The sequence below is a fragment of the Lolium rigidum genome, chromosome 4 (genome assembly GCF_022539505.1).
Source record: "Lolium rigidum isolate FL_2022 chromosome 4, APGP_CSIRO_Lrig_0.1, whole genome shotgun sequence".
Lineage (NCBI taxonomy): Eukaryota > Viridiplantae > Streptophyta > Magnoliopsida > Poales > Poaceae > Lolium > Lolium rigidum.
Genome location: NC_061511.1, coordinates 263,802,771 through 263,811,782, shown reverse-complemented (window position 1 = coordinate 263,811,782; position 9,012 = coordinate 263,802,771). Strand labels below are relative to the sequence as shown.

Here is a 9,012-nt window from a genome sequence, read left to right as displayed (position 1 = left end):
CACCGCAGACTGCTCAATTCCAGAAAGAGAGAATCTCAAGCTGCCCAAAACCCTCCCCTTTTCACCTCGGGAAGCATGCTCCGACGCGTCGCCGGCGCCGTCTCGGCGCCCCTCCACCGCTCCCTCTCCACGGCGGCCTCGCGCCCTCCCTGGGCGATGGTCTACAGCAGGGCGGCGCTGGACGCGTCGGGGGCGCCGTCGCCGGGCGCGCGCGCGTCCTTGCACCTCGGCGCGGCCCCGTACGTCTCCCACATCTCCGTCCCGGCCCACCTCGCCGACGGCATGGACTTCGCCGCCGCCAGCGTGCGCGCCACCAGCTCCGACGGCCTCCTCCTCCTCGACCTGGCCGAGGCCCGCCACCTGTTCCCCCCCGGACCTCCGGGCGCCCGTGAGTCCCTGGACAGGAATATCCAAGTCGAATTGGCCGCGGTTGGCGCCTCCTTCCAGCTGGACGTCGCGCGCTTCGTGTGCAACCCTCTCAGCGGCCACATCTTCCGCCTCCCGGTCCCGGCCATGGGTGCCGCCAGGACGAGCACGGTGTTCGGCCTGCTCACCCAGTCCTCCGACGGCTCCCACGGCCCGCCTGATCGATACGCGGTCGCTCAACTCAGCTGCCGGGCAGCAGACAACGGCATAGTCCTGCGCCGGTTCCTGTCCGAGACAGGGGAGTGGGACGAGCGGGAGCTGCTTGTTCCGTCCATGTGGCCCGGCTGGCAGCACATGCAGGTAGACACGAACCACACCGTGCTGGCATTCGGCGACCGGCTGTGGTGGGTCGACGTCACCTGGGGCGCCTTCTCCGTCGATCCCTTCAGCGACCGGCCAGAGGTTCGCTTCGTCGAGCTGCCGCGGGGCGTGCTGTCGGATTTCGACACGAGCGAGAACCTGATGCTGGGCAAGCGCCGGCTCATGGGCGTCAGCGAGGGGAAGCTGCGGTACATCGAGGTGTCCACTGAGAAGGAGTTTGTGGTCAGCTCGTTCTCGCTCGACGGCGAGGGGTGCTGCTGGAAGCCTACGCGCGAGACGACAGTTAAGCTAGTCCTGCCCAACCAACGCAAACCGCTGGAAAAGGACATGCCGTGGATTGCTGCTGTAGATCCATTCAACGCCGATGTTCTGTATTACCAGTCTGGCCACGATGTTATTGCCATGGACATGGCTAACGGGGAGGTGATGGGAAAGAGAGCTTTTCCAGAAAGCATCACAGGCCTGAGCCCTTGCAACACCGCTTTCTTCCTCCCGTGCGTGCTCCCAACATGGCTTGAATCAAGCCATGTCCCTGCTGCAGGTATACATATGATCCTCTGAGTTGCTTGTTCCAAACATTGGATATTGCAGCTCTGAAATTCGTCGCAGTACTATAATTGTTAGATTGCATAGGTTTTCAGTTTAGCTTATCTTTCAAATAATGTGCTTCAGTGCTTGGAACCTTTGTCGCAACATTGGTTGGTTTGTTAATGCCCACACATTTATTTGTTTGACGTTTCGGAACGCAGTGATTTGGTCCCTGATATCTTATCTTAAATATTGTGTAGAGTTAACCGTTGCACATAGGCTCATACATTTCAGAACTAAATAGGCCATTATTAACAATGATTGTTTTCGGAATACCGGAGGATAAATTTTGTATTGCTACATAACTGGTGTATTTTGTTGATTGCATATTGGACATTGGATTGTATATCATGTAGAGTAACAAATGGTTTTCTTCTCTATTTAATGTCAACATATATCTTGCACTTGTTATGTTAAATGCCTAAACGGTGTTTTCCAATTCAATGATTATTGTAACCAAGAAACATGTATCTTTCAAATCATATGCTTCAGTGCTTGGAACCTTTGTCGCAACATTGATTGGTTTTTTAATACAAATTTATTTGTTTGAAGTTTCTGATTTGGTCGCTGATATCTTATCTTATGTATTGTGTAGAGTTAACCATTGCACATAGGCTCATACATTTCAGAACTAACTATGCCATTAACAGCAGTGATTGTTTTTGGGATACTGGAGGCTGAATTTGGTATTGCTAGATAACAGATGTATTCTGTTTATTGCTTTGGACATTGGATTGCATATCTTGTAGAGTAAAAAAATGCTCTTCTTCTCTATTTAATGTCAACATATATCTTGCAGTTGTTATGTTAAATGCCTATAAAGGTGTTTCCCAATTCAGTTATTGCTGTAACCAAAAACATGTATAGCTCGCTATTCTGTGTTATTTATGGTTTAAGCTCTTATATCTGTGGATATAATTGAAGGTGCACTTCCGAGAAAGACACCCAATTGCACAAAGAATACTTTGGCGGAGACGTTGGTTCGTGTAGACAAAGACCAGAAGAAGTGAAGCACGCTTATCCTTGGTACTCCCTCTTAAATCATTTTTTCTTGTTTGGATACCTGATATTTAGTCATATTTGTTAGTTTTCGTGATCATGATTCTGCATTTCTCCTACACTGCTCGTGCAATGTCTACTTGCAGAAACAAATAATTTGGCCATGTTTCCAAGTCACTATGTTGAAGTGGTTGATATACTACAGTACTATTGTTATCCTTAATTCCTCCTCGTTTTTTAGAATCATGTTGAGTTTCGTGTGGCTATGACAGTAGGATGTTGTTATAGGTCCTCGATTGTATACTCAAATTGGGGGTCTGTAGCAGATTACATCATAGAATGGTTTCTTTTCTCCAATCATGTGTATTTTCAAGGGAATAAAGGATGCTGCTTGAATATGTTTCTTACATATTACCTTCGGTGCTTAACTGCTTTCAACCGTCTACCTCGTGTGATTTTAACCATGAACTGCCTTTTTCACCACAGTAGGTTTCTTGTCTTTCACTAGTCAGTATCCTGAAATAGTTATCCCGAATCAGAACTGAACCGAAGTATCTTGCATGCTCTTTCTTACCAGGTGACGATGCTATAAATTTACTTCCCACCAAAATTGAAATGTTATCAAGTATGTCATCACCAAAGCATCCGGAAGGCTGTTGATGTTTCTGTTTACCCCTTTTTCCTTGCAGATTTCTTAAATTTGAATGGCAGCAAAGTTGGTGTTTTTTTTTTTGGAATGGAGCAACGTTGATGGTGGCACCTGAAGGACATGGACCCTCATTTTGGAGAATTCCGGGACAATTCTGGGCTTGCTTATTTGCTGATGCAATTCCCCTTTGAAACATTGGATGTTCTTATAAATTTTTGAGATACATTTCACAGCAGTTTAGATGGCAGCCCTTAGAAATGCAATGTTACTTGCAAGAAATTATGCTTTCTTGTGTGCAAAATGTTAAAAACACTTGTCTGTTTATCTTAAGTTCACTTTGCTCATCATGCATGCAAATTTGGATATGTTAGATCGGATTAAACTGGCGTGTATTGTGTTTCTATGCTGATGATAAGAAGTGGATGCACCCTCTTAATCTTATTAGATGGTTCTGCATAACTAGAAAATGAATTGTTCCTGGGCCTAAATGTTACTTAGTTGATATCGACATGGGTTGTAAAGAATACCAGTTCACGACTGCCATTTATGTTAGAACTTACTACCTCTGTCCCATATTAATATGTTATTACAACCAATATTGAGTAACTCTTGAATCTGACTTCTTTCTTAAAAAAAAGATGGAATGCCCCTGGCATCGATGGAGAACCTCACAGCTGGTGTTAACCCAGCAGATGATCTAGTTTAATCTGGCTTGGCTAAGCATGATAATCAACCTAACCAAACACGCCCTATGTCACTCCATTTGGCAGAGACAGAAAATTTCAGTACTCAACGTGTTGAGTTGCATATGGATCAAAGGATGAGAGGATATGATGGTGCTTGTATTTTGGTATGCATTGTATATTCAAACAGTGGTATTTACATTATAGAATACTAGGAAACATGCCCGTGCGTTGCACCGGGAGAAAACAAACTTTAAAAAATTGCTAGTACAATTTTTATTTTGCCCGGGAGTCAATCGGCATAACTCTAGCCTCATTTTACCCTTTCACGTTAATCTTCAAATTTAAATATATTTTGATTTCATCTACTCTTTTATATATTTTTTCATTTAATCTATTATTTTATACTCTTTTTAAAGTTCTTTCCAAATCTACACCTGCTAATCTCCTTCTAATTTAATCTGCCACTATCGATCAACCATCATCTGCGCTTCATGCCTCAGTGTGCATCTAAGAAAAGAAAAGAGACAAACTTAAGTCCCAATGTAGCAATGATCAAATTTCATATTCTCCTATTGGATTTCTATTCTTGTAGGGTGTAAACTCTGGCATTTGTCTAATTTTATATTTGTCTAGGAGGGATTACTTGTATAGCAAGTTATTATACAAACCAATTTCACAAGCAATAATGAAAAGGTAGGTCATATATATATGTCGAGAAGTACGAGAGCTGTTGGTATTATTGTTAGGATTTAGAAGAATATATACCACAATCACAGTTTGATGGTTTACCAATTTAAGTGAGTTTTTATTGCTCTTCTTGTATGCTATTTTTATGGTGCCCTCTCTAAACTTATTTCTGAAAAAACATACTGTATGCTGTTAATTATGATGGCTCAAGATGAATAATTGTACCTTGATTAATTACCACTATGCGCAATACATCAATTGCACCGACAATATGAGCCATCGCGACTAAACTCTACAACTCGTTTATGTTACTAAAAGACTCTAGATATTCAACTATACAACACTTGGTTCTACGTCCCAAAACCGATTTGACGTGCGAGTTTAACCTTTTCTAATATTATTTCTGTTGTTCCACCAATATGTCACCAAAAGTTAAAGACCTCAACACGTTTATCCTCCCGCAGCTCCCATATTATCTCTATAAATAGCTCCGATAGTACTCCATGTGAAAAAAAGTACTCTCCTTCTCAATCTCACATCTACATTGCGCCATCCCCAGTCCATGCCAAATTTCTTTGACTGCTTTGATCTTCACAAAATGGTGCCCTCCATCAGTCCATCTTCGTTAACACGCCTAAGGGCATTTATTGTTTTCTAAAATCACCCCTCTCTTTATCAGGTTGGTTTTCAAAATTATGTGCCACTCTCCAAGTAAACATTCTGAATTTATTTGGGCAAGGTTACAACCAGATACTCCACTGGTAATTGTCACCATTTATCCAAATTCCGCTGCCTTCGATGTAATCGCTATGTATTCTCTGAACTATATACTCATAAGTCCGAATGTGTGCAACAACCAAGAGCCCAAGAGAGAAACTTTGTGTCTCTAAGAGTTCATGTTCCTCCTCTGTCAGTTTGTGTGCACTAAGTGTGAGTGTGCTGCTCCAGCATCTCGTTCTCCCTCTTCCGCACAGGGGGTGCTGATGAGCGGGCAATGGTTACGCTCGGAGCTGATCACCATCTCGTTGTCAACGAAGAAGACCTGACTCCCTCTAAACTCTGATCATATCTCATGACATGAGGTTAGCGAATCAATGATAGGCAGCAGGGAAGGTTCCAGAGCAGGCGTCCGACGACGAAGTGCGCACAACCGACGATGTTCTTGGTCGACTCGACTGCACCCGTTTGGGAGGATTAGATAACTACCCTCTACCGGCATCATCCTGAATCATACTGCCGCGGCCATGTCATCTTGCGCCACTTTTTGGCACTTCAACATCGGCGAGCTAGAGCCGGATGCGTCTACAGGGCAGTGCCTTCGGAAGCCAGCTATCGTCACCGCATGTACCTCCTTTTACTCGGCTGGTGTCCCTTGTTGCCGCCGCCCCAAGAGTTGTTCATGGCTGGGGACCTAAATCCATCTATCCTTAACGAGCAGAGCGCACATATATATAGAGAGAAGGCACGATGCAGGCCTAGCCTGGTTAGCTACCGTGTATTGGTTTAGTCGGGACTCTGTTTGATAAACTCACGTGTAAATCTTGCTGTGCGTTCTGAATTCGAGTAGGCCACGGTAGCGTAGGTAGCACTGAATCCAACTTCGTCAATGGATCGATCTTGGCTGGACACGGTCAGACGCGATCATGGTAGAAACAGAAAATACCGGCTTCCTACGTTTCCTTTTGAACCGAACGAAGTGCACGACGACCAAACCAAACCAAACCACGGAAACACTTTTGCTTTTATTATTAGGTATAGATATATTCAACCTTGCTCTAAATTTCTGGCTTGTTTGAGATTTACAAAACATACATACAATGCTGTATATTGATGACTTGCTGTGCAGCTAGCATATGAGCATATCACTAATTGTTTTTTTATAAAAGTATCCAAGAGCTGCTCGGTCCGGCCACTGTGCCTGGTTTGCCGGGAATGCAGATAGACACGAACAACGCGTCAACGCCGTACTGGCGCTCGGCGACCGGCTGTGGTGGGTCGACCTCACCTGAGGCGCTTTTTCTGTCAATCCCTTCGGGGCATCTCCAGCCCGACGCGACGCATTTTAATGTCCGCGACCGTCCGTTTGCGTCGCGCTGCAGACGTTTTTTGTCCGCGCATCCGTTTGAGTTTGGGGTCTGCTCCACCGTGGCGACGCAATTTTCTTCTTCTTTTCCCTCTTCTCCATTTAAACATAGTTTCAAATATTACGTTTTGAAACATGATTTTACACAAACTAACACATAGTTTGGAACATGGTTTACACAAACTAACACATAGTTTGAACCATGGTCGACACAAATATAATTTTTTTTTAAAAAGAAGCCAGTTGTGTTGATTTCCGTATGTTCGCTGCCAAGAAAGAACATTCGAGAGCACACCCAATCACCCAAACTGGAAAATCCAGTGGGAGGAGATGGTGCCCTTGTTGGTTCTACCGATGAGGCGAACATCCAGAAACCTTGACTACTGGCTTCATCTGGCCCGTAGCTAGATTCGCTGCAAAGAAAGAACACTCTAAGTTCTAACTATCGGTGTCCGAGCCGGATTCGTCGGTGTGGTAGTGCATGCGGCAGGCTGTGTCGTAGAACACCTTGACGATCATCTCGCCGTCCCCCTCGTAGAGGAAGGTGAGCTGGCAGCCGGGCTCGAGCGCGAGGTCACGGGATAACTTGTCCCACCCCGTGTGCAGGTATATCTTGCCTTGCCCGTCGAACAGGACCTCCAGGGTCCAGCGGCAGAAGTTGCAGCTGGCCTCCCGTAGCTGCAACTGCGCCGGCTCGACGCCATCGACGAACTCGGCGAACTTGTCCGGTAGCCGCTTGATGGAGAGTGGGTCGTCGTCGATGCGGAGGAGGAACTCGAAGCAGCGCTCCTCCTGGGAGGACGAGGATGGCGCAGGCGACGGCGAGCGTGGGGCCGTAGCTGCTCCACCACGGCGGCCCCTGCCCTGGCCACGGGGGCGCCCAGGGCCGCGGCCTCGACCGCCTCGCCGGCCACCAGGACCGGCCATGGACTTCCTCGCGGACTTGGCTGCGTCGCAGGAACACCTAGGCGGCGCTACGGTCGAGCTTTGTGGCGGCTAGGGTTTCTTTGGAGGAGTGGATGAGGAAGAAGAACGCGCGCCCCTTTTATATAGGCCAGCGGCATGCGGTGGCCGCGGGACGCGTGGCGTCACCATTAACGTGGTTGGCGGAGGTGGGCGGCCGCTCGGCAGCCGAGGCATCGTCGCTATTAACGTGGCGCAGAGTGCCGAAGCGACGCAGCGGCGCAGTCGCTGGCGCGTTTGAGAAGACGCATCGACGCAGGGTCGCTGCCAGGCGGGCCCGACGAAACGTCCGCCAGACGCGAGCGGACGTTTCCGGACGTCCGCAGAGACGCATCCGAGGCGCATATTTGGGCCAGGTTTGCGTCTCCGCGGACGGTCCGGTCACTTTGCGTCGCCCCGCTGGAAGTGGTGCCAGACGCATTTCCGGTCACGACGGACAAAAACGGTCGCTGAGCGTCCGTTTGCGTCGCGCCGCTGGAGATGCCCTCACTCCTTCCGCGACCAGCTAGAGTATGGATTCGTCGAGCTGCCGAGGGCTGTCAGATTTCGACTTATGGAATCTTCAACGAGGCACGCAAACAGACACTGAGCGGATGTTTGTGGTCCACCGGGGCGAAAAATGCTTCTGCTACCACTTTCAGCGGGGCGACGCAAAGTGACCGGACAGTCCGCGGTGACGTAAACCTGACCCAAACATGCGCATCAGATGCGTCTATGCGGATGCTGCGCGGACACGCAAAGTGTCCTTTCATGTCTGGCGGACGTTCATCGGGCCCACCTGGCAGTGACCCAGACTCGATGCGTCTTAGCGGCGCCAGTATGCGGCGCCGAGGCATAGCTTCGGCAGCTTGCGCCATGTTAATGGCGACGCATCGCGTGGTGCGCGGCCGTCGCCTTCCTCTGCGCACATGTTAATGGTAATGTCACGCGTGCCGCAGCCGTCGCCTGCCTCTGACCTATATAAACAGGGGCGCGCGCATCTCATCTCCTCCCACACTAACCCTAGCCGCCGCACAACCTCCACCGTAGCGCCGCTGCCGCGCAACCTCCACCGTAGCCACCATGAGCAGCGCCGGCCGCGGCCAGGCTGCCGCGACTCCACCTCCTCCTACAACTCCACCTCCCCCAGCCTCGAGCTCCGACGAGGACTTCGACGATGACGACAGCACAGACGACCTCCTCGACCCGGTCAGGGACGCCAAGTTCCTAGCTGGCGCGGCTGAAAGGATCGTATGCCGCACCTAGAGGGGGGTGAATAGGTGCTAACCAATTTTTAGTTCTTTTTCAATTTAGGCTTGACACAAAGGTAAATTCTCTAGATATGCAACTAAGTGAATTTACCTATATGACAAGGCTAACAACTAAGCAAGATATAGCTACACAATATATAGGAGATAGAATAGGATAGAGGTAACCGAGAGTGGAGCACGCGGAGACACGGAGATGATTTCCGTAGTTCCCTTCCTTTGCAAGAAGGTACGTCTACGTTTGGAGGAGTGTGGTTGCTACGAAAGCCAAACCAACAGCCACGAAGGCTTCACTCAGATCTCCTATGAGTAACGCCACGAAGGCCTAGCCCACTTCCACCAAGGGATTTCCTCGAGGCGGAA

General features: G+C 48.4%; 1 long non-coding RNA gene across 1 annotated transcript; it reads left to right on the top strand.

Annotated features, from left to right (window-relative positions):
• Positions 1–1,027: 1,027 nt before the first annotated feature.
• On the top strand, positions 1,028–3,240 carry LOC124706578. Its single transcript, XR_007004482.1, has 3 exons — positions 1,028–1,288; positions 2,260–2,361; positions 3,024–3,240. It is a non-coding gene; the product is annotated as an uncharacterized LOC124706578 (long non-coding RNA).
• The last annotated feature ends 5,772 nt before the right edge of the window (positions 3,241–9,012 follow it).